The sequence below is a fragment of the Alligator sinensis genome, unplaced genomic scaffold (assembly GCF_000455745.1).
Source record: "Alligator sinensis unplaced genomic scaffold, ASM45574v1 scaffold502_1, whole genome shotgun sequence".
Classification (NCBI taxonomy): domain Eukaryota; kingdom Metazoa; phylum Chordata; order Crocodylia; family Alligatoridae; genus Alligator; species Alligator sinensis.
In genome coordinates, this window is record NW_005841896.1 from 2590283 (window position 1) to 2616924 (window position 26642).

At 41.7% G+C, this 26642-nt stretch overlaps 1 protein-coding gene across 1 annotated transcript in view; it reads left to right on the top strand.

Annotated features, from left to right (window-relative positions):
* PDE3B (phosphodiesterase 3B) overlaps positions 1 to 26642 on the top strand; it is a 165021-nt gene that overhangs the window by 24908 nt on the left and 113471 nt on the right. The gene's annotated exons all lie outside the window — the stretch shown is intronic.

Consider the following 26642-nt stretch of genomic DNA (forward strand, 5'->3'; position numbering starts at 1 on the left):
CTGACAAGTGTTGCTCCAAATATCTGGCTGCCAGTTTTTAAGGGAAGCACTCTATAGACAACTGGCTGCCATTCACAGTCTTTCTTTTTGGTTTTAGCTGAGGCAGTCCTCTAGCCAAAGCCAGCTGTATGCACCCTGACAAGGTGGGGAGAAAAATTTCTTACCTTATTTCTGTTTCATTAATAGCCAGAAAATTGGAGGTTTAATCAGTAGTGCTTGTGATTTTCCCCCCCCCCCCTTTTTTTTTTCTTTCTGCTAGCACATTTTTGGATGTGCTAAATTTTTTTTTTCTATTTTTTTCTATTTTTTTTTCTATTTATTTTCTATTTTTATTCCTTCTCCTATTTTGTTAGGAGAAGGAATTCAGAAAGGAATTGGTTATTGTCTAAGGTACCTCAACAAAGCACGTACGTTGCTAGCTGATGAATTAGTTTTATAGTCTCAGACTGAGTTGGGATATTCTGGATTTAGAGTGTTTTCTAAGTTAGGTGCCACCTTCCCTTCTCCACAAATTTTTTGGTGTCTTTGACAGACACAACCTGAACAAAAAATATTGAAAAGCAGCCTACATCTTACACAAAGTTGTGCTGGGAACCAAGACCCAAAAGAGAGCCTCTCAGAAGAAAAAGATTTACAGATGAGAACTTTTCTTGCTTACACCTGAGAAATGTTTATGCTAGTGCTTCAACTCTGACAGAATCTCTGTCTAAATACATTTCTTTACCATGTGTGATGCACTTGCTTCTGGTCTCCTCTTTCTATCATGAGTTGGAAAAAAGGATCATACTTTTTAAAAATTCTGTGACAGCATGCTGTATATTCCTATTCAGAGGATGTACCAATTGTGCAACATGGATGGTGAAATCTCCTGGTTGCCTTACATGTTGATGCACTATTGCAGGGGTGGGCAAAGTGCGGGCTGCATGCAGTCTGCCAGGCCATTCTATCTGGCCTGCAGGGCCCCTAAAAAAATTTAGAAAATTAATATTTATCTGCCCCTGGCTGCCTGTCATGCGGCCCTCAATGGCTTGCCAAAACTCAGTAAACGGCCCTCTGCCTGAAATCGTTGCCTGCCCCTGCACTAATGTATTCCTGCCTTCCTTCTCAGGTTCCTAAGCAAGTCGTAAAAGCAGATAGACCATCCTTGTTGTTTTCAGCCACTGTTGAAGAAAGACGAGGCTTCTTATCATATGCATTTTTTAGCATATTAGATTTTGAGCCAATCCTGTGGCACAGGCCCATAGATTCTGCATTGGAATATAAACAGAAGAGGGCAGTATTTAAGATTTGCACCTGTTCTCTACCTGTTCCTTGGTTCAGAAGCCCATGCTCAGTGTCTGTCTTGCTTTGACATATGCTGCTATCTACAGAAGGGCTTCATATGCAGTGCCTTCATCTCAAGGCTACATAGGGGTGTCAGGCTCCAGTCTTCACTGCTACGAGAGATGCTGGCTAAACCCTACAGCTTCAAGCCAATAAGATCTATAAATATGGATTATAGCCCTTATCAACCAGGGCTACAATGCATCCCAAGCCCTCTTGATAGTACTGGCCTCCAGGAGCAAAAATTATGTTGAGAAGCACTGTCTTGTTGGGTCAATTCCAAGATCCTATTTGGAATCCAGACCAAAATCAATGGGTCATATCAAGAGCAAAATCTGAACAAAGAGTCCTATCCCTATCATAATAAACATACCTGTTGTAATAATACCTGAAAAGATACCAGGGTTCACTTTATATTCACCTGAGCCTACTACATTCATTGTTTCAGTGATGGCTTTGATTTGCAGTTGGATCATACTTGGATGTGAAAGCTTTTCTGGTTCAAGGATCCTCATGGCAAAATAGAGAGAAATAAGAGAAACTGCCACATGGTGGTGTCTCTCTTTCTTTTAACTTTGATGAAAAACAAAATGTCTTCTATCATCAAACCCTTACAATTAGAGCACTTCTCCCTTGAGATTGCATTCCCTTTCCTTAGAAAAACTAGATTTGTCTTGCATACTGTTTTTTGGGACTGCCACCAAAGGAATTTATTTACATACATGCTCAAATGGAAACCTCACATACTTAAAGTGAAGATTAAAGTGTGGGAAGTTTTGATCTGTGAGCTGCTCTTCACTGATGATGCTTTGCTGATAGGCCATACAGAGAGTGATGTGCAAAGCCTCATGCTGTCCAAGAGTTTGGTCTAATACTCGGCATCACGATGACCAATGTTACGAGCCAGAACTCTGGTTCACCACCAGTGGTCACAATAAGTGAAAATGCATTAGAAGTTCTAAGTAAATTTGCATACTTTGGCTCTGTTACCGACAACCTGTCACTTGAGGCTGAACTGAAGACTTGTATTGGCAAAGCATCAGGTATCATGAGCATGCTGAGCAAACAAATGTGGGACACCAACAATTTGACTGTTCAGACCAAGGTCAAAGCATATCATTTTTGCATCATCAGCACCCTTTTCTATGGCAATGAATCCTGGACCATATACTGGACAGCTTCCACTTAAATTGCCTTTGCCGCATTGGACAACATTGCCCATGCTGAGGTTTTGGAATGTACCAACATCTGAGCATCCATTCTCTTGTCTTCTCAGCGGCTTGGTCATATGCAGAGAATGGGCGATGGCTGTATACCCAAGGATCTCTTGTAGGGAGAACTCTTACAGGAAGATTCCATGGGCATCCTTATCTCTGTTTCAAAGATGCTTTCAAGAGAGAGATGAAGGCAGTGAACATTTGAGCCAAATTACTTAGAGAAGATTGCTGAGGACTGAAACACTTGGAAACAATCTAAATGTGGAATGAAGACTTATGAGGAAAGAAGAGCCCAACATGTAGAGGACAGAAGAAACCTCAGGAAGAACCCTGCACCACTTTCAGGACTGTTAGATATGAGCTACACGTGTGATAAGTACAAAAGGGTTGTCATTCAAGAATTGGGCTCTGCTGCCACACACGCAGATGTTCAGTGAGCCGATGCCTCACTCAGTGCAAATGTATTGTCTTGCAAGACAGACACAGATGTCTATCTTGCATACTGTTTACCAAAGGCAGTGGTGACTCCTATTCAAACTGCTGGGACAATGGCAAGATAAAGTCCAGGTCCAGCCAGACAACTTTCTTCTTGACTGGACTGGTTACATTTAAATAGTATTTTAGAGATATTTGATCCTTACCAAATCAAAGTTAGAAGGTTTAATTAGTTGTAATTTAATTTCCAATTTTCTTTCTACTTACTCATTAGGTTTTTATGATAAACATTTTAATACGGGATACTGGCAAGAATGACGACACATGCCAGAGGAGCTAGATGGTGTTATTGAAGTTTGTCAAGATTAGGAGTGGCCAACCTGTGGCCCAGGTGTCACTCTAATCCCCTCCCCCTACACAATTTGCTGCTCTGCTTTCTGTTCCCTACTTGATCTGATGCTCTACTTTTTGCTCCCTGCCTGCTCTGCCTGTGTGCTGCTTGTGCCTTCTCTGATCTGCAGATGCCACACACAAGGCTGCGTGTGCCACTTGTGACACCTGCCACAAATTAGTCTAGATATTCCAATGATACAGATGCTAGACAGACAAATACAGAAGGGAACAAATTGGCTGCATTGGGTTTGAAGCATGTAGAACAACTTTTCTAGTTCCTTGAAAGGTAGTAACACTGCTAATTCAGGACATGTATTCCAAGGAAGAAGTTGAGGGATGTACTGGATGCCAGGAAACTCCCGTGGAGTAAGGCTAGTCAGTGCTGGCAGGTGGTGTTTCACCCGTCTCTTGTCCAGTTGCCATTCTGTTTCAGAACTAGTTTGGCAGGATGTCCTCAACACTGAAAACTACTTCAGGAAGGATCCAAAAAGGATTCTGCCTCTCAACAGGATTTAGAGGAATCCTGCCTTTAAATACTTCATTGTCCCAAAAGCAGAAACCCTCCATCATGCACTTTTCCAAGGAGTTTTCCTTTCTTCATATGTGTGTCATTCCCAAATTGCCAGTGGTGTCTGCCATTAGCCAGAGAGCAGAAAGGTGATAAATGCATTCCATTCTTTTTGATGGCCTGGGTAAGAAGGTTTTCTCTTCGGCATTCGTTGGCCATTAAGAGTATATAATTACGAAGTAGTAATGTCTACATACCAAAGCCCTCTGGGAGATGGCCATATTCACCAAGTCCATCCGTTTACCAGATTTTTTAGGATATGTTTTAAATAGGGATCCATCATCATGTCATCTTTCTAGCCACATCCATACTTCCAACTGGAGTGCCATCCCTGTGTTCAAACTGAAAACGTTTTTGGAATTGTTTCGTGGATAGACTACCCAAAAGTTTAATCTGCCTTAACTTCCTTTTTAACATCTTTCTTTAGGTGGTGTTGTTGCTTAGAGGAATGTGCATTTCTCACTGTCAGATTACATTTTATATTTCTGTGACTTGGGTAAAGCGAAGGACAGCATGTCAGGACTTAGTTCAAAGGAAGGAAACTACTACTCTCTGCCTCGGGAGAGTTAAATTCCAGATAAAAGCATAGCAGCTACATGACCAGCAGATATCTTAGCTTCCAGTCCCTGAAGTGTGTTCTCTTTTTCTCTTATTTATCTCTCATTTCTCTGATTCTGCAAGGGCCTGAACATTTAGGTATAAAAAGAAGACACATACAATGTATAGTTCTGTACTAACTTGCATAAAACTTTTGTAAGTTCTCTCCAGGGGAAAAAAAAATAAAACCAGCAGTAAAAATAAATTGGCATCATTCACGCTGCTGTAGAATTCATGTGTGTCCATTTATTCTAAAATAACTGTTTGGTAAATGTAGATGGGCTATTACTTGCTCATCTGTCACCTGGTGATGGGGCTCTGTATGATGCACCCTACAAATGATAGAACAAGTGTTGTGGTAAGATCAGCCTCTTTATTTAGTTGTCTCAGAGTTGTCTGCATGACTCCCAGCTAGCGACAAGCAAAGCAGGACTCCATATAAATATGTTCTTTAAAGGAATATTTACATCCTACTATCTTATGGACAGTTTTTTTCCATTTTGCATGGAGGTAGTCTTTTTTTAATTTCTGCCATCTGATATGCCCCAGGCATCTGCTAGGTTGGTGAAAGAAATAACATTGGCTGAAAAGAACAACGAACTTACTGGAACTTAAAAGAAGGTGATCTTTTCCTGGACAGTTCTTTCTATCAAGGCATGATAAAGAAAAAAAGCTGAAACATATGCAAAACGATAGTTTCTAGAGTATTTTGGATTCACGTTGAATCGGAGGCCTAGGCTGAAATTGAAGAGTCATGCACAAGGTTTCTTAGAGGAATATTAACAGAAAATTAAAATGGCCATTCTATATTATAAATATCCTATAAATTTGCCAAATGTATGCCATCCACTGCTATTCCTATGTCCAGCCTTCCTTCACCAGCTTAATTCTAGCAAAATTGATGCTGCTTTTTTTCCCTCCTTCATTCTGCCTAGGTGCCAAAAGGAGGATTGCTGTAGTGTTTAACACCACAGTGCCCCCAACTGCTGTTAGGAAAAATTTCAGGGAAAAATCTGCTTGCATTTGTCAGATGTCTGGCACAGGTGTAATCTTTTGAGAAATTAGTTATAGCTTCTGACAAATAATCTCTGAGCCCATGTAGGCTACATTTTTTTTTTTTTTTTTTTTTTTTTCCCCTAGGGGTTTATCACTTATGCAGATTTGGCTGGATTTTCTTGAGGATTTTCATGGCCAATACCTGGCAGACCCACCCCCGCCCTTCTAAAATTTGAAGTACCACAATTTTCAATGAAACCATTTTTAAATAGTTTACCTTTTGGCAAAACCATCAACCTTTTTCTTTAACTATTTTTTTTCCCCTCTCAGAAATAGCTGAATAGTTATTTTCCCTCAAATTAAGGGAAAAAATCAGCATAAATTGTCATTACAAATGGCTTGCAGCTTGGTCAAAGTAAAAGCTACTGAGGATAGGGTATTATAATGGAATGGTAGAGACCCCTTAATCACAGGCTTTCCTACTACTTCCACCTGTAAAGTTATATAATTCTCATTCATTCACATTTTCACTAGTTAGAAACCTCATAGCTTTAAATGTCAACATTTAACTTTTTTGTACTTCATTTATATGGCAAACCTTACATTAAGTGAACAATCTGTTTGTTGTCATGACACCAGTACAATTTTTAAGGTGGTTTTTTTTTTTTTTATTGTTGAAGTATTTGGAAGCAAGTTTGGTTCTCTATTTTCTGAAGAAGCAGGACAATATGTCCATGAAATGCTAAGCATTTTAAATGTCTCCCTGTTTAGAAAACCGTGGCAGGATTAGGATATCTACTGCTGTAGGTTGTTTTGTGAGAACTTTTGTTTCCTGTTTCCTGCTGTGAGAATAGCAGGTCTTTGTGCCTGTAAATAGTTACTTAGTTGAAATTATTGCTGGATTTGAATTTGTGTTTACATATTAAACAGGAATGAAAGAAACTGAAAGCTCACATTCCAAAACTGATGACTTTCTTCTTTAGAAAAAATAATTATTACAAAAATGGAAAAATAAGTCTATTGCATTAGTCATGTTGGAGCAATCTGAGAGAGATTTGGACAGATCAACATTCTCTGGAAAGCTAATGAAGCTTTTAGAAAAGATCTTTTGTAGTTTTAGTTAGTAATTTTGTAATTATGTCCCTGAAGTTGTGGTTACCCCTGCATACTGTCATGCTTTTTTCAGTTGTAAACACAGTTTCAGCAATACTACTTCTGCACCAAATGCGGTTCCTAAGCGACTGCTGACGTCAGTTGATGCTGCACAAGAAGGTTTGTGTGTTTATCTGCTGTGGGCAGACTGTTGGAAAAGGCGAAATTATGAAGCTTGATTAGTCCAAAGAGATTTGTTCTTTATATAAACATACACAGTACTTGTCAAGCTTTTCTTTTTTGTTTTATTTTAAATATATTTTTGTATTTTCCATTGTCTGTACCTAATTGTTTAGTAACTAAGCTTTGGTTAGCAGACCATGATAAAAAGAGGTATTTTGATTTTCTTGTTATCTTTTTAAAAGATTGCTTTTTTTAGCCCCTCTTGTATAACACCAAATGATGATTTAAAAGGAACATAAATGTTACAGGGAAGAACATTTACATGCTTGCTGTTTATAATTTTCAAATCTTGGCCATATTTGCAAGTTTACTTACATGTGTAAATAGTAACAAAATAGGTTGTGTCAAAAGCAGAATATGTAGGTAGTTGTAAAATAGAATAAATCTTTGATATATGTTTTTATTAGTTTGACTTGCTCATTCAGAAAAAATAACTTAAATCCCTAATTTTAACATTCTTAGATAAGTGACTTATTTAAAACATATTGTACAAATGCTCTAATGCAGCATTTTAACCACTGCATAAATTATCACTGTCTTAAGAGAAAATAATTTTGGTCTTTTAGGAGACCATGTTTTCTGTATTCTAGAATGAATGGAATTACTTCCTAAGTTTAAATATTGCATATCATTCATTTTGTGTATGGGCAGATTCTGCCAGAAAAAGTTTACATGAAACAGTTACTTATGTTAGGAATATACTTGGCAGTATTTTATAAAAAACAAACAAACTCTGCCCTGCATTCTGTGATGCATCTACATCAGTGATGTTCAACCTCTGGCCCACAGAGCCATGTAATCTGGCCTATGGGCTCCTTTTGGCTCTAGAAATTTGGTGGCATGGGAGCAGTAGTAGCACATGAATTGCTGCCAGAACTGCAGCAGTTAACACTGCTGCTGTTTTCTTTGCCACCAAATTTCTGGACTTGTGGGATGTGCCAGGGTCTGGATGGCTGGCATGGCTCCACATGATGGATTGTCCTGGCAAATGGTTACTCGGTAGCCAAATCCAGTGTGCAGGGTTGTACCTAATTGGAAGTGGGGCACAGGGTTGTGCTGCTTTGCGAAATCACACCCATGGACCAACCCCACATGCCAACCTGGCCCATAGACAGACGTTTTGTGGCTCATGTGGCCGTCAAGTTGAGTACCATCGTTCTACACAAATATTTCAGCCATGTAGAACTGAGCCTATGTTTATAAGAAAATTGCATTTGTCCAAAGAAAAATCTAAAGCCAAGCTTTGGAAAATAAAACTAGTCACCATGGTGTTTTTACAGTGATCATATAAGGAATTACTTGCTTGGGTATATGTTTGAATCCTAGTTCTAGCATCTGTGCATTTCTCCCAAATCAGGTGATTCTGTTGCTTATAATCATAAAAAGGAAAATTAAATAGCTGTTAAATGACTGCCTCTGATCCACTTTGACCAGTTTTTGAGCCTCACAATCATATATTGCTGTTTTAACAATTCTTTTCACTTACCTTTTGCTGTTTGGAAGCACAAGTGGGAAAACAAGCTAGCCAGTTGAAAGTATTAATTGGAAATGGTGAAATTGGCTACAGAAAATGGTGCCAAATTTACAAAGTGAACAACCTGAAAACTTTTTTTTTCCTGTGTTATTTTCAGGTCTGAGGGCTTTCTACCCCGAAGAGGGCTGTCACCTGAAATGTGCAAAATTTTCCTCATGTCCATCATGTTAGGTCCCTCTGGCAAAATAAAAGTTGGCACCTGTATCTTATGGTATGACTGGACTGGTACATAAATAAGTGGAATCTGGCTGAATGACTAAAGCTTGGAAGATATAGTGGGCTGACTATTCAGTATTTTAACAGTTCTAAAAGTTAGTTAATGAAGAACCTGCTTGCATAGAGTTTGGAATACCATGTGGCATAGATGAGAATTTTTGCATCTTGCTTATGTTACCAACATCATGGCTGACAAAGGTTTATAACATCACTTTTTCATTTACTTACCTTTTTGTGGGTGTTTTAACCTTTCTTTTGCATTTTGTAGGAAGTTTTAGTGCTCTCATATTTGGGATGTTAATCCTTAATAATGCTATTTTACATGTCAAGGCTATTAATTTTTGTTTTGTTTGTTGTGTTTTTTCTCTTGTATTTTATTTTAAACATGCATCAAGCTTTTTACTTTTCCAGGGTCACAGCACCTGTTAATGGTTACCTTTTGAATACTATGAACCTGTAATTATGTGTCTTCAGATAAGAGAGAACCAATCATTCATCATTGTTTGGAAGGCTCTGTAACTTTTTCTACTGTAGTATTATATGTTTCTGATCATACAGAAATCAGAAAAGGGTGGTGTAGCATTCTGAAAAACGATGGCCCCCTCTGTAAATTACACAAGAAAAGTTTCCTCTTCTCTTTTTATAACACCTACAGTGTGCTGGCCAGCTTCCCTAATCAGTGGCAGGTGTTGGAAGGAAGGAAAGAGTTAGGAAACAACAGCATACAATTTATTTGGAAACAGTTACCATACCTTATTCCAAAACATGTGTATAGGAGAAGATATGCACCTTATTTTTGAAAGGCAGAATGAAGAAAAAAAATCTTTCCTTGTATTAAGTAGCAGCAGCTAGGAAGCTGAACCTGCTCATTGTTCTGCTCTCTGGACTGCATGCAGTTACTTTCTCTTTTGCCAGCAGAAATGTAAGGAGTGGAAACTACTCCGGCGGAAACTGCTACTCGTATCCTGATGTATAACAGCAAATTAAAATATTGGTTTTGGGTAATTTACAGAAAATATCAAGGTTCCAGAATTCATGGCTTTATATACCTTTAGAGCAAGCTTATTGTAGTAATATATGATGCAATCTTATTTTTAGACTATTACCATCTTTCAGCATGCCATCAGGATTCTTGGGTGCAGATCTTGTTAAATGTGTCCAACATCAGGAGCAACTGAGATGCTTCTGAAAGTGAAACAAATAAAAAGAAGTCTGACATGGGAGTCAGGGGGTGGAGGAGGATCCATGCTGTAGGAAGATTGTAGTCTTAACAGAATTGTAAGATTGTAGTTTTAAACTCCAAAGACAGGGAGCAAGGTGTTGGTTCTATACCGTAGTGCCAGAGAGCCATAAGAGTTCAAGTGAATTTATAAGAAAATGGAGGCAGGGAAACAGCTATGTCTTGGGCACAAGGCGGCTTGCTTGGGATTTCTGCAGGTGTATTTGTACTTCATGTTTCTAAGTGTGGGCAAGGAAGTATATAGTTCTGTAAAGGAGCTGATTGTGCCAAGGTTTATCCTGTCTGGAACTTGTCCAAAAATCAACCATCCCATAAAGGCTTCAGATTACGTCTTTGCACTCAAAGTGAAATGGGCAGCACTTCTTTGTTGTGTCACTTGTCAACAACTTTAACATTGTAAATGTTATGATCCAGTTTTGGATTTCCCAGTCCATTGCTTCTGCATATCATAATCACAAAATACTTCTAATTTCCTTGCTACATTATCATTTTGACAACATTTCAAGTTTTTTTTTTTTTGTTTTGTTTTTTAAAGTACAACTATTTCATTTTGATTAAATACAGCTTCAGATTCCCTACTATTTCAATGGCTAAGACAAAGCACAGGCTTTTATTACGTTAGATGTATTTCCCAATTTTTGTAGAACATCTAGTATGGTGGCATAAATGGCAAGCAAACAGATGTCCCTATTCTTGTCATTATCACATCAGTGGCTGAGTTGAAAGGTAGTGTAAAATAGTGTCTCTATTGCAGTGGATGTCCATTTGCTCTGTGATGGGAGGGTGTGGGCACGTGGGCAACCCAGAGCTGCCTGCACTCTCCCATTCCCCACAGGCAGGTGTTCTGGGGGCTTGAGAGGCTTGATTCTGCACACCCCAGAAATTCCTGTGTGAGATCGGGCCCCTTTACCCTTCTCCAGGGTTTTCCCCATTTACAGAGACCTCCCCTGTGATCTCCAGGGACGTGTTTTTGTAAGGGGGGCAATCCTGTACGAGTCCCGGTGTGGCCCTGATTCCCCATGCTGGGTCGAGCACAGACCCATGCTTCACGTGGAGGCGTGGGTTGGTACAGGTCCAGTGTTGCTTAAAAATGCATTTATGGAGTACCTGTGCTAAAACTTGCAGCAGTTTCAAAAAAGGTAAAAGGGTTGTTGGCTTACTTGTGTTGGTCTAAGGTAAAATCCATCAATTCTGGATGAACTAAATCTATGGATACCTGTAGTAATTTGTCAGACCCTGTTGTCTTGGGTAATAAGGAGGGAGAGAAGGGGCTACAGGGGGAAGAAAGTTGGGGAGAAGGGGTAAGGGGGCTACTTGACCCTTAAGATTTATTTTCCTTATTGTAATAGTGGTAGTGGGACAAATTTAAGACAAACCTCCAATATTAGATTCTTTACTGGAAAATTATAATAAACCTATAACTTTTTCATATATATAGAATCTAAATATTAGGTGGTTGTCTTGTATTCAGGGTGCAACTTCTACTTGAGTAAATATGGCACTGTGCAAGTGTCATCTTTGATTTGTTATGAATGCTTGTGTTTTGTTTAACCTGGATACTGTGCTAATAAGTGAAATATTTAAATGTAAGAAGATAGGGCTATAGCCTTTGGTTAGCCACAGTTGAAAAAAGTTCTTGCTCTCAGCTTTTGCAATATGAATGTTGAAAAGATGCTCAGAAAGATGGAATAGCAAAGGTTAATTGAAAGTGATGTTATGGTGGTTTGTTCTGGTATAGCTTCAGCCACCCATGTTTGCTCCAGATACAGATCTGGCATAAGCTTCAAGGTAACTGGGGAATGGTGATATTAATATATGATTGCGAAAGAAATACAGGGTTCAGTGTTGTTTGCTTACACACTGTCACTAGCTTTTTAAATATTTCTTAGTTTTCAAGAAAGACTAAGACTGGTACCATTTTCTGTAGTTGTGCTGGGGAACGGTGCCTAACATTTTCCATTATAAAACATCGTTTTCAATTGCTTATAAATCTGCAAATCCTTGCAGGCTGAAATTTTCCATGTCAACCTCAGATTTTTAATGTTGTTATGGTAATGGCTGCTGTTGTTGTTATAGTTGTTTCAGCAAAATACTCAAGTCATTTCAGAAGCAGATTAGGGGAAATCTTTTGCCAATGTTGATATTTTTATAACTTTTTACATTGTGAAACCCCAATCCTGCTACCCTTTGGAACAGGCAATCAAAATTCACAATGAGGTTATATGGAACTGGGGAAAATACTGTAGGACAAGCCTACCCATATTTTGACTTAGCTGAAGATTTTCTGTTTGTACATGGTCAGTAGCGGTGTGTTCATTTGCAAAACATTCTGAAGATTTCCTTTGTAATGAGGGTGCTGTAGAAGAGGACAGGACTCTTTTTGAAATTCTTTTTCCTGGTTGGTGTGGGTGCTGTTGTCATGCCAGAACTAAGGACTCTCATGTTCCGTTAATGCTGCCCTTATGCCAAATGTTAAGAAGCTGCCATACTTGAACAGAGAAGAGAGAGGAGCTCTTAGGGATCATGCTAGGCAAAGGATGATGGGACTCAGAATAGGAGAGTAACAAGGGGGGAGAAATAGGAATTGCATGAGGGTAGCATAGTTGGGAGTAGGGAAGAGAAGGGATCGAAACCTACTGGAAGGGATAGATAGATAGATAGATAGAAGGGCCTATAACTGCTAGAGAATGTTTCCTTAAAGAATATGATATTGTTCCCAGGATTTGTTGAGGGGCTGCCATATATTTATTGGTATTTGTCACTCTCTCGGTTCCAGTGGTGGAATTGTATTTAGTGAATTCTGAAATTTGCAAACCTACCATTGACCACTGTGGTTCTGTTTGATGGAATTTGGGGGGGGAGGGGCGTTCTGCTTTTTGGGTTAGTTTCTTTTTGTTAGTTTCTTTTTGTGTGCAGTTTCCAAAGTTTCAAATATAAATTAATTAAAAAAAATGCAAATCAAATACTCGAATGTTAGAAATGCTAGAGTTAGTCGCCTATGCAGTCCCTCTTGGAAGTTGAAAGTGAGGCACTGACTACTGGAAGAGAAGGGATGGTTTTCTAGTAGAACAGCTGAATGCTACTGCTTGGAAGTAGTTAGTCAGTTACTCTCTCAGACTGCTACAGGGTTCCTAAATGATGCTTGTCACACCACTTGAGCCAGGGCTGTCTAACATCTAAGTGGCCCTGGGTCACGTGCTGCCTAGGCTACATTAGCAGGGGCTACATGCCTCACTGTCCTGTACTGTGTGCTCAGGTGCTTGTGCTGCTCATGCACTGGATGCTCCCTGTGCTCTCCAAGCACCCTATACCTGGGCATCACAGTTCACCCTTAGCCTCCTCAGCCACAAACTCCTCTGCTACATTGCATCACTTGGGTTGCAGGCTCATCTGACACTGAAGGCCAGGCTGTGCTGCACTGCTTTGCCATCCCCTGCTTCCCCAACTAAGACAGGGGCAGGAAGAAGAAGCTGAAGAAAGGGGGGAGTCTGGAGTTCTTGGTGGCTGCTGCTTCAGATTCGGGGAACAGCAGCTGGGTGGGAGACTTGAGGCACCCTTAAATGCCAGCCGTCAGTTGGACAGCCCTGACTTAAGCCATACTTCGCACATGTGGCCACTGAATGCTTTAATCAAAACACTGGAGTCTTGATTTGTAGAATTGCTGAGACCTTGCCACTGTTCCTTAAGTATACTGGAATGTTGCCATCTGCATTTTTATGACGCTATAAGTGTACTCAACTTATATAAATTGGTCCCTAAGCCCATCAAAAGGAGCATCCAGAACTAGTGGACAGTTTGGCTGTACATCAGTTTTTCCTTTATAAAATGAGGATGATAGTGCCTCCCTCATCTCATCTGTTTTGTGATGAATTAACCACTTGTGAAGTACTCAGATACTGTATTGATTAGTGATAGGAGAACCCACATGGAAATTTAGTTGATCTTTAGTTAAATTTAGTTTTTGGTTCTGAAGTTAGTTAGTGTACAATAAATAAGACGTGAAGCTATATATTAAATAAGGTAAGAAGAGATCCAATACTATATCTATTTGTTTAGCACTGAATGAGACCAGTACAATTATACATGCAGTTGTGTTGTTAAAGACCATATTATACATACAGCCAAATTAAACATGTTGATATTTCTCTGTTTGAATTTGCAACTGATGATGTCCTTTGTAATAGCTTACACAGGATGGGAGGGCATGTAGGGCAATGTGGAGATGGTTAATTAATAGTTTCAGCTGATCCCCATTTCCTTCTGTGATGAACCAATAAGGATCATCAGCACTGTTTATCAGTCCGTTGTTTTTTCTAAAGGAAAAATTGGGACCATCTTGGGAATGACTACATTGGAAGTTGTAGTAATAAACAAAAAGATGAACAGTCTATTATGAATAGTTTGTATGTTGGCTAGGTTAAGTGGAGTTAGCAAAGTTCTTTATTTTTGTAGATGACTCTTCACCAATGTCTTGGTGATTTTATTCAAGAGGAAGAGAGTTAATGTCAGGCAGTAATTATCAAAAGTGTTCATATTAAGCTGCTTTAGTCCTTTCCAGAAGATTGCATGATTTAGTATGGGATGTAAAACTTCCTGGAAGGATTTTAGCAGAGTCTAGGCAATTTTAAATTTCTGTCCACTACCACAGCTGAGATATGCAAGTTATGCTTAGTTGCTCAGACTTCCTTCAGTACTTTGAGGACTTCCTTTTATGCAGGAGAGCCAAAGTCTGAGAAGACAGAAGTTTTATAAGCATATATAAATCACCATATTTTTTAATTAAGATGTCAAGCACTCTTAGTTGTAGCTTTTAATGAGCATGGGCCTTCAATAATGTTCTGCATACATTAGGAGACAGTATGGAAATGACAAATAATTTATCCAGTACTGATAAACAGGGATCCTGGTTTTCTCTGTTTTAAAAAAAACCCAAAAGTTCTCTGCTAAACAATCCCAAATTCTCTGATTACAAATCCACATTTTTTCACAATTTAAAATGAAATGCCATTTTATGTGTATGTATTATGTATGTATCAGTTGAACACAAAATGTTTTATTGATATATTTACAATTTTAAAGCAATTTGGAAGCCTACTAGTGATTCAATCCTTATAATAAAATAAATTCTAAATACTTATATATTTTGGCGTTTGCTTTTTGTTTTTTTTATCATAGAAAGTCAGAGTTTCCACTGCCTTTTTTGCTTACCAGGATACGGGTCCAGCTGTGGCTGTCCCCCAACACTGTTTTATGGCACTGAGCAGCCCTGATATGCCAGTGCCCCTCACTCTCTCAAGTCACAGCCACCCCAGCCCTGCTGGTGCCCTTCACTCCTGAGCTGCAGCTCCCAGCCCCATAGTGTCTGGCATGGGGGGCAGGGCAGGGGGTGCCCAACCATAGGCGATTTCCATAGGTGCAGTGTCAGGGAGACATGGAGCACATGTCCGTGTTCCCCCCCCCCGATTTGTGCCCCCCATAGTGAGGGATAGAGCTGCAGCCTGGCCGAACCAGCATGGGCAGGAATTGTCTCCACGGCCCAGTGACCATGACCCATTGCAGGAGGGTGAAGCAGGCCTGTGAGACTTGCTGCTGCTGCTGCTACTGCTATCGCTATCACTGCCTTCAGGACCCACATATCAGCTGTGCTGCCAGCAGTGCAAGGAGTAATGGACTGGTGGGGGGGAGGGCCCATACTGCCTTTATCTTCTCCTGCCGCCAATTGCTTGCATGCCAGGCCTTGACTATACCCTACTGCCATGGCACGGCCGCCATTGCTGCTGCTCCCTTCAGGCTGCCTGTGCTACCTCCCACGCCATCTCCCTTCTGGGGTAGAGCCGTGGCCCACTGTGCTGGTAGCAGAAGGAAGTGAGGGCATCATGGCCCCTTCTCCGGTCTGTTACTCCTCGTGCTGCTGGCAGCATGGCTGGCATGGGAGTCCCAGTAGGGGTGGCAGCGAGTCTGGCCACCCCGCTCCACCATCCCACTTCACATCCTGCCTGTTGGGCCTTGGAGGCAGCTCCTGCCCAGTGTAGGCCTGGCTAGGTGGCAGCCCTGTCCCCCACTGTAGGAACAAAATCTGGGGGGCAGATGTCCCTCATGTTCCCCTCCAATGAATCACCTATGGCACACCACCCCTCCCCAGGAGTGTGTGCAGCAGCAGGGAGTTGAGTACCCTGCCAGCCCCCCTACCCCGAGCTGCCTGTGGCTCGATCCTATTCCCCAGCCAGGCCCCAGTGCCATGCATTCTCACCCAGGCCCTATGCACCACCCCAGCTGGGCAGCATCTCCAGCCCCAGCTGCCAAACCTGCTCTACTCCATCCCTCACTGTGTGGGATTGGCATGAGCTACTGTTGCTGCCCCAATCTGGCCTCTCCTGTCTCCCCACGTGTCGTTTATGCCCCCTCCCCATAGACTTACCTGCGGGGAGCTGCTCTCTTCCATGCTGCCTGGCTGTATTGCTGGCCATGTGCCTGTACACACGTGCAAGTGGTGCTCCCTGCATCTGATCAGCCCCTTGCAGGCTGGAACTCTGCTAGCCTGCAAGAAGAAACCTGCCATTTCCCACATTTTCTCCTTTAAGGAGAGAATCCATGTTTTTTCTATGGCAAATGGAAAACCTGGGTCCCTGCTGATAAGCTTGAGCTAGCCAAAGGTTCATTGATAGGAAGCAGAGCAATGTCAACAATGTGAGATTGGATAAACAACAGACTGACTATATTTTGTGAAGAAATCTTCTGCTTGTATTGCTACACTACTTTAAAAAGTGTTTTAAAATATTTTTATAAACAAAAACTTTAAAAACCTTATTGATTGTGGTATAAGCATAATTATTGGCTTGTTTTTGGAAGTAGAACTTAAATTCATTTGAAGAATGGGAAGTCTTTAATAACTCATTTGTAGCTTTGGTGAACTGTGAATCATTTTTTCTTTTGAGAATATTCTGTATCTCACAAACTTATGTACAACTAATCTTTAAAATGCATAGAATTCAGAAGTGGATTTTTTTTCCTGTTCAGGAAAAAGGGAAGAAGTTATAAGTTATGATGGAGCACTGCACTGAGAAAATTGCAGTGCTCATATCCTCAAAAGCTAAACAGGTATCTGAAGTATTGTATACTCTTCCTTTGTTCCATTATCTGTTCATATTGCATGTTTATTTTTATTACTTTATTATAAACTTTATCCTACATGTTCTGGATTTAAACTGCTCAAACCAGCTAGTGACTTGTTTGTTGTGTTGACAGAGGAAGAATATTGCTGCTTCCCAGGGTCTGGTTTTCAGTTCATATTTTACAAATAAGTGTGGGTCCTTCAAACTGTTGGACTGCATAGATTGGAAGTAACAACAATTCCTCTAGGTCACAATTTATAAATTAAGTTATACTGTAAATTGTGACTGATTAAAATAATTAACACTTGCAAGGAGAAAAAGAAAACCTTCCTTGCATTCTGTTCAGTGGATTTTTGTAGATAGTGGAATTACCTCTCTTGTTCAAGAAATCATTTGGAACTACAGTAACTTTTTAGTTAAACACAATCTCCATCAAAACTGTAGTCCTCAGCATTAGGGTTCACTTGGACACACTTGTCTTTGAAGAAATGATGTTTGTTAGTTACAGCTGTTCTGGCAGCATGTTTCTGTTATGCGCATTTAAACTGCGAGTGATGTTGAGGATTTGAGTCATTGATCAAGGAAGATCAGAGAAGTTTGAGTGTCATGTACCAGATAGCTTCAAAGGTTGGAGGTAAAATGTTAAGGAGAGACTTTTGCGTACCCTTTCCATCTTCTTTTTACCTACATGTGTCTGATTCCTAGCATGCTAAATATTTAACTTTTGTCCCCTGTGGGTACCAAAACACAATACTTCATCTTAAACATGCATTCTGACAAAGTCCTAACAGTGATGTCATATGATTTTGTATCAACCAGTCAGCACATCTGTCTGTATAATATATTACATGCAGTTAGAAAAATTACTAATTAATGCTTCTGATGTCACTGTTAAGGATTTGTGTAAGAGTGCAGATTGCTTTGCTTAAAAGCATGATTCCCTATCTTGTGCTAAAGAGCCAAGCCCTCAAAAGGGAAGTGTTCAGAGACTTGCATCCTCTGTGCTTCAGGCACAGAAGGGAGACCATTCTTCTTTTAGTGAGATGTGCTAGCAGAATACAGGGTGCATAAAATGAGAAAAAGGTTTTTGCTATTTCAGATATGCTGTGAATCTTTAATTAATGCATACAAAATTTGTTTTAAGGAGGTCTTCCCATATGACAATCCCATAAAATTGTGCAACCCCTGCCCTCAGCACATCAGCTGTAGAATTTGAACTCCTAGACCTTAGATACCTAGTTTCAACACATTAAATGAGCTACAGGATTCATTAGCTACTTTGCATGTTAGGTACTGAAAGAGGACATGATTCATGTTTTCCCAGTGGTTTAAATGAGAGGTTCCCAGACTTTCTTACTGCGTACCCCTTCCAGATTTACCAGGTAATGCGTGTACCCCTGCCAGTATGCATTTTGTTTTAACCCCTTAAATACCTATTATTATTATTATAATGAAAATTAAATCTACCATTTCTCCCACATACCCCCCAGATGTCTTGTGTACCCCCAAGGGTATGCATACCATATTTTGGGAAGCCCTGGTATAAACACTTTACTACTCAGAATAGAATATTGGTGGTGAGGAATGCTGGATTCTAGCTCTAGTTTTTGGAGAGAAGTGTTGATTTCTAATAGTTACAGACAGGGTATCCAAAACTGGATTGGTCACTGTGAGATGCGGTGTGGTACAATGAATAAGATTGGGACTTTTCATGTTAAAGATCTGGGTTCTGAGTCTACAATTACTTTGCATATGCTGATAGCCTACTTCATAATGTGGCATGACAACTTGAACAGTAGTTAGACTACACATGAGTTCTTGTCTGTTGTACCTAAGAGTTCTGTTTGTATGTAAACTTATTATAAAATGTTCTATAGACAAGTGTTATAAAAATAAAAGCTTTATAGCTGATCTGTTAGCACAGGGGTTTTCACCTGGGGAGTACGTGTACCCCTGGGGGTAGTTGGGATGGTCCCGGGGGGTTTTTGGCAGTGGGCACCACCATTGTACTGCCGGCACTTCTTCCCTCCCTGCTCGTAGACTGGCCACTGAAGGACTCCTTCCTTCTCAACCTGCTGCCGGGGGTACACTGACCCAAACAGGTTGAAACCCCTGTGTTAGCACACAAAGACTAATAATGTAGACAAAGCACTGGTTCCAGAATATTTTAGATTTCTTGCATGAGGGTTATGACCCCAGTGAGAGAGAAAAAACAGTTTAAAAAAAAAAAAAAAATGCTGATGGGGGGTGGGTTTTTTTTTATGCATGTGTAGGCAGGCGCCGGCGCACACACGCGTGCACACACTCTCTCCTCCTACAAACCACCATGAAAAATTCAAATGGTTAATATTGTTCCTGGATTTTTTTTTACCATTTTAGTAAGGGTTTAAAAAAAAATTTAATGTGTAAAATTCTTGTTAAACTTTTGACTCAAATTACCTTTTGGGGCTGTGCACCATGTGGGGGGCATGTAGAGGGGTCCCCATACCTCCCCACACCCCCCCAAACCCCCACACATATATATACTCCCCCAACTTGCCCTACAGCCACCCACCTACATACATAAAGCACACCCCACCATACACTTGCATCCGCCCCCCACTCACAATATACAAGAGTAAGACTTTATTTTTAAGCTTTTATGCCATCACCTCTAGATGCACTACACAAACACACATAAATCAGGACAAAAATATTTTTTGAAATAAAATGAAAATATATTGTAGTAGATTCTTGACTTCTAGTATATGATTTGTTTTCTTTCCGGTTCCAAGATGGCAACCCCTCACCCCCAAAAAGAGTACTGCTGGAGGGTGGGGGACGTCCTGTAGCAAAGGGAGGGACGTTCTGTAGCAATGGTTAGTGGGCAGGACTTTCAGTCCCAGGATGGTGACTGGGGCGTGGGGCGGGCACCACCATTGTACTGCCGGCACTTCTTCCCTCCCTGCTCGTAGACTGGCCACTGAAGGACTCCTTCCTTCTCAACCTGCTGCCGGGGGTACACTGACCCAAACAGGTTGAAACCCCTGTGTTAGCACACAAAGACTAATAATGTAGACAAAGCACTGGTTCCAGAATATTTTAGATTTCTTGCATGAGGGTTATGACCCCAGTGAGAGAGAAAAAACAGTTTAAAAAAAAAAAAAAATGCTGATGGGGGGTGGGTTTTTTTTTATGCATGTGTAGGCAGGCGCCGGCGCACACACGCGTGCACACACTCTCTCCTCCTACAAACCACCATGAAAAATTCAAATGGTTAATATTGTTCCTGGATTTTTTTTTACCATTTTAGTAAGGGTTTAAAAAAAAATTTAATGTGTAAAATTCTTGTTAAACTTTTGACTCAAATTACCTTTTGGGGCTGTGCACCATGTGGGGGGCATGTAGAGGGGTCCCCATACCTCCCCACACCCCCCCAAACCCCCACACATATATATACTCCCCCAACTTGCCCTACAGCCACCCACCTACATACATAAAGCACACCCCACCATACACTTGCATCCGCCCCCCACTCACAATATACAAGAGTAAGACTTTATTTTTAAGCTTTTATGCCATCACCTCTAGATGCACTACACAAACACACATAAATCAGGACAAAAATATTTTTTGAAATAAAATGAAAATATATTGTAGTAGATTCTTGACTTCTAGTATATGATTTGTTTTCTTTCCGGTTCCAAGATGGCAACCCCTCACCCCCAAAAAGAGTACTGCTGGAGGGTGGGGGACGTCCTGTAGCAAAGGGAGGGACGTTCTGTAGCAATGGTTAGTGGGCAGGACTTTCAGTCCCAGGATGGTGACTGGGGCGTGGGGCATGCGTCAGCCCTTGACAGCTCACCAAAACTCATTAAGTGGCCATCCAGCCGAAATAATTGCCCACCCCTGGACTAGATGGAAAAAGGCTGGTGGTAGGACCATATAGATGCTGCCTCTGCTGCCTGGTTGAAGTGTGCTGCTAATCTCCCATGCTTCACAGATCCGGCCTGCAAGCCATAGGTAGCTATCCCCTGGGCTACATCATTACCTGCTTTGATATTCGGGGGGACTGAACACTTTACAAGTGGTACTTAACATTTCCATGCGACTTTCCTGCCAGGGCTGGAGAAAGATCTCAACCATGAGGAATTGAATAGAACATTAGGAGACTGGATTAGTCTCAAACTCGTAGTGTGATCTTGGAAAGTCACTTGATATATATCCTATTTTTTCCTCTTGGAAAATATGAGTAGTATTTTCCTATCTCATTTATGAAGATAAATCCTTAAATGATTTTTTGACATTAAGATATGGCAATAAGGTCTGTATAAGAACATTTAATAAGGGACTGAGTACAAGTCAGTCTCCAAAACTCATGGATCTTGGGGAATTTGCTGGAGATCAAGCCATCAAGGAGGAGACACTGTGCCTCCTTGTTGATAGCTGGCTTTCTGCTTCTTATCACCCCTGGAGTAGTACTTTTTCTCTGAAAACTGCAGTGTTATGAATGCCTTTCCCAACATTTGTCTCAGGAATAGTAGTGTTTTTTTCCACTTGGCAAACGTTCTTTGCTGGAACCTGCTGGTAAAATGTTTCATTTCTTCTAGTGCTGGTTTGCTTAGAGCAGGGGCGGGCAATTATTTTGGGTGATGGGCTGCTGAGTTTTGGCAAGCTATTGAGGGCAGCATGACAGGCAGCCAGGGGCAGATAAATATTAATTTTCTAAATTTTTTAGGGGCCTTACGGGCTGGATAGAGTGGCATTGTGGGTCACATCTTGTCCACCCCTGGCTTAGAGGATAACAACTAATTACTAGAGGTGCACTGATACTTCAGTTGCACATCAGATCAGCACTGATAAAAGGAAAATTAACATTATTGGCAACTGGCTTTTTTTGGCTGGTGTAGCCAATAATGTCACCGATAAATGCTGTGTGTAGGCACACAGCCAGAAATGCAGCTGGGCAGCTTGGAGAGCAGCATCCGGCCATTGGGGCCTGGGGCTGCGCCGGCCTCTTCCCAGGGGGGAGGCTGGGTTGGGCTGGGACTGGGTTTTGGGGGGTGGTGGAGGCGCTGGAAGGGGTGGCTACAGCGTGGGCTATAGCCACCCTAAAATTCCCTGTAGCCACCCCTCCGAGCGTTGCTATCTGTCCTCTTCCCTGCCTCCCTGCCCAGCCTCCCAGTCGGGAAGAATCTACTGCAGCCCCTGGCCCAAAGCCCATAGCGGGCAGCCTGCCTACACCCAGTGCATAAATCCAGGGAGGCAGATGCCCCCCCCATATCTCCCTCGGGTGTGCGCAGTGGCAGGGGGGTGACCCGCTTCCCCACACTCGCATCTCCCAAGATGAGCTGCCTACAGCTCTGTCCTGCTCCCAGTGTCACATTCACCACCCTGGCTGGCCAGCCCCAGCCCCTGCCCCACACCCTCCCTCACCATGGGCGCCTTGATCTGTCCTCCCATGCTCCTTCCCCCACCACAGACTTACTAGCAGGATGCTGCTCTCTAAGCTGCCCAGCTGCATTCCTGTAAATCGGCTATCGGATCCATAACCCACACAAACCACCCTGTTAAATGTATGTAATTAAGGTTGCAAAAGCTTTTAACTGGCATCTCAGTTAAAAGATACCAATGTTAAGGTTATAATGAGTTGGAGGATTGAAGTGGGGGGAGGGGGAAGAATGGTCTCTATGCGGGAGGCACTTGAGTGCTACTCTGAAGAGTAAGTTCTGGTTTTTTTCTCTGTCACTAAATTTATGCGTGTTGCTTGGCATGTCACTTAAACTAAAAGTTTTCTAGATGGTTACTATTTGTTTGATCCTTATTTGCAGGCTATCTTATTTGGGACCCTAAGGTCTGATTTGTAGGAATACTAAACATTCTCAACTACAAGCAGGGTCAATGAGTGGCGTGCTTTGCGTGAATAAAATGAAGTATTATGCAAAGTACTCTGGAAAAATTAGGTCTCGGGCATTGCAAATTAGGTGCTCAAAGCAGTGGATATTTAAGATAATTACTCCGTACCTCAGTTTCCTATTTGTAAAATGAGAACAATAATACCCCATCACCATTATGGATGCAGTGAAAATAAATCAATGTTTTGTGGAGCTTTTGGGTATTGTAGTACAGTGGTGCTCAATCTTTTTGGCCCTGCAGATCAAATGACTAGCATGGGGCTGGTCTGCAGCCTGGATCAGACCCTGCGCCCCAGGATCAGGCCCCCATATCCAGCTCTGGACCTTGTGCTGTCTGCACACAGTCCTGTATGCTGGAATCAGGCCCCTGGGGCCCTGTATTGCCTGCGCCTGCTCCCATGTGGTGGGCCCTGCACCACCTCTGCCCAGCCCCGTGTATGGGGATGGGGCTTCATGCTGCACTGTATGCCAGATCTAGCATGTATGGCACCAGACTGCAGGGTTCCATGGGGGGCTTTGTGGGCCAGATGACAAGGCGTCAGAGGCTGGATCCAGCCTGTGGACTGGGGGTTGAACAGCCCTGCTACAGTGTGTAAGAATCATTTTTAAAAAACAAAACCAAAAATAACCCCTCCAGCCCCTTTCCCCCCCTTCCCAAACCCCTGAAATAAACAATGTTGTCATTAAACCAGTGTTTAAAGAGGGTACATAAAATAGGGGACCAAACATTGGTCAGTGTGGGAAAACCAAAAGTTTGAATAGCTGTTCATTAAGTAAACACTATCCCTGCTAAAAAAAAATCTAGACTTTGATGGACAATAGATCTGGTACAGTATGACAAAGCCTATTTACTGTGTTACAAGGTAAGGATATTTTTTTCTTTAAATCTGCATCTCTGTTATCCATCACTGTATACTTTTCATCCAGAACTATTTAACATGTTAATAGTTTGTGTTGGCTGTTTTGTATTTGCAATTTTCTAGTAATGTGTAGATGATAAAAAAACAAAACACAATTTCAGTGTCTTGATATTAATCTGGATGCCTCCTTTATGTGTACAAGAATTTCCTCAGTCTGAGAGAACATCTGTAGCAGGTACATACTTCAACATTTTGGGCATTTAGTCTTTAAAAATACATTCCATTCTATTGAGTCAGTGATGGAGACTGCTTACATGCATCACTATAAAGGAATGTCAAAGCTAGTTACACAATTGTTCTTCTACGTCCCTTTATCCAGTGGAACAAGTTTTATTATCCATGTAATTTTAAATGAGTGTTATTTATAAAATATCAGCAAATGATAGTGTTACTGTAATATAAAGTATGAATTGAAATAGATTTTTCTACTTTTCACTGTGGACACTTTTCTTTAATCAGCTTGACATATAATGTGCTCTAAAATGTGTCCCTTTGTACAGTAAACAACTATGTAGTCTTTAGTAGAAATTAACTACATAAATTATGCTTTGTAACTTTGCAAGCAAACTTGTAAATCTTCACAGTTTGCATATGCATATATGCATTATAATGCAGTCTTTATTATATGGCTGTGTATTGTTTTTTCTGCTAGTCCCATTTTTCACTCTGTCAAATACATCCCCAGAGACTCTTTGTATCAGTTATGTAATTAAGAGGCAGTTTATAAGACCCATGCTTCATTCTTACTGAGTTGGAAGGTGTAAAATAAATACAGGTAGTGACTGAAGAAGAGGGAAAACAGTAAAAACAGTTGAATATAATTTGGAAAAAAATTAGATTGTTGCAGACAGTTTTTTACAAATGGCTGATATGCTCAAAAAAATTTCACAAGTGGTCATGATTTTCTCATTTTCTATATACTTAACTTACAGCATTGAAAGCTTCATTTTTGGGATGTGCTGAATTCTCAGTAATTATCATTTTACATCAATGGTATTTGAAGGTAGTTTAGCATAGATCAAGGGTATCAAACGCCTTTTACACTGCAGCTCATACAGGTGGTGTGGGGCCAGTCTACTGTCTGAATCTGGCCCACAGATTGGGGGGACCCCCTTGCTACCTGCTGCTTTGATTCATAGATTATAGAGTCGGAAGTGACCCAGTGGATCATCGTGTCTGACCCCCTACCCCTGGCAGGAAAGAGGGCTGAGGTCAGACGACCCCAGCCAGGTGATTGTCAAGCCTCCTCTTGAAGACCTCCAAGTTGGGTGATAGTATCACCTCTCTTGGAAGCCCATTTCAGACTCTGGCCACCCTTACCGTAAAAAAAATTTCTTCCTAATGTCTAATCTATATCTGCTCTCCACTAGTTTGCACCCATTATTTCTAGTTACTCCCTGGGGCGCTCTGGTAAACAGCACATCCCCAATTCCCTGCTGTCCCCCCCCAATAAACTTATAGGCGGCTACAAGGTCACCCCTCAGCTGTCGTTTGTAAAGGCTGAAGAGATCCAGATCTCTCAACCCTCTCCTCGTAGGGTCTTTCATGGAGACCACTAATCATGCAGGTGGCCCTCCTCTGAACCCTCTCTAGATTCTGTGTCCCTCTTGAAGTGCAGCGCCCAAAACTGGACACAGTACTACAACTATGGCCTGACTAATACCGCATAGAGGAGGAGCATCACTTCCCTTGATCTGTTGGTCATGTATCTGTTAATACACGACAAGGTGCAATTTTTGCTTTGTTGATGACCTTGTTACACTGCCGGCTCATGTTCATCTTGGAGTCAACTATGACTTCAAGATCTCTCTGCTTAATGCAAATAATTACGACATCATAGGGATAACGGAGACCTGGTGGGACTCTACCCATGACTGGACCACAGGTATAGATGGCTATACCTTTGTGCAGGAGAGATCGAGTAGATAAAAGGAGCAGGGGTGTAGCTCTCTATGTTAAGGAAAGCTGCGTGTCCCTGCAAGCTGATGTTGGCGACCAGGGTGGACAACTGGAGACCCTCTGGGTTAACATCCATGGGGAACACAGCACAGGGGACACAACGGTGGGAGTCTACTACAGACCTCCCACTCAAAGGCAAGAGCTTGACCAGGAGCTCTCCTGGGAACTGGCTGAGGCTGCATGCTCCAGGGCCATGGTTGTCATGGGTGATTTGAACTACCCAAACATCTCGTGGGAGGATCACTCAGCAAAATCCGAGTGGTCACAATGCTTCCTATTGTGAGTGGATGACCTCTACCTGACTCAAGAAGTCTATGGGCCAACGAGAGGTAAAGGTCGCTGCTTGACCTGGTACTGGCCACTGGGGATGACCTAATCGGCGACCTAGTGATTGATGGGAAGCTGGGTGACAGCGACCACGAGCTGATCACCTTTACCATTCGCCGTAAAGCTGACAAGTCAGTCAGCAACACGGAAGTCCTTGACTTCAGGAAAGCCGACTTTGACAAGCTCAGGAGGCTTGTCAGTGAGGCCCTAAGGGACCATGACCCCAGGGGGAGGGGAGTCCAGGAAGAGTGATTGCTCCTCAAGGGAGCGATCCTCAATGCACAAGCTAATTCTATTCCATCTCGGAGGAAAGGCAGCAAGAGGGCATAGCAGCCCCCCTGGCTCTCCAGGGATCCAGCAGACCTCCTGAGGCTAAAAAGAAAGGCCTACAAAGGATGGGATTCACCTCCAAGGAGTAATATTCTGCACTGGTCTGGTCCTGCAGGGACCGAACCAGGAAAGCCAAGGCTGCAACTGAACTCCAACTAGCTTTGAGCATCAAGGACAATAAAAAGTCCTTTTTCAGATATGCGGGGAGCCAGAGGAAAAGCAAGGGCAACATTGGACCCCTGCTGA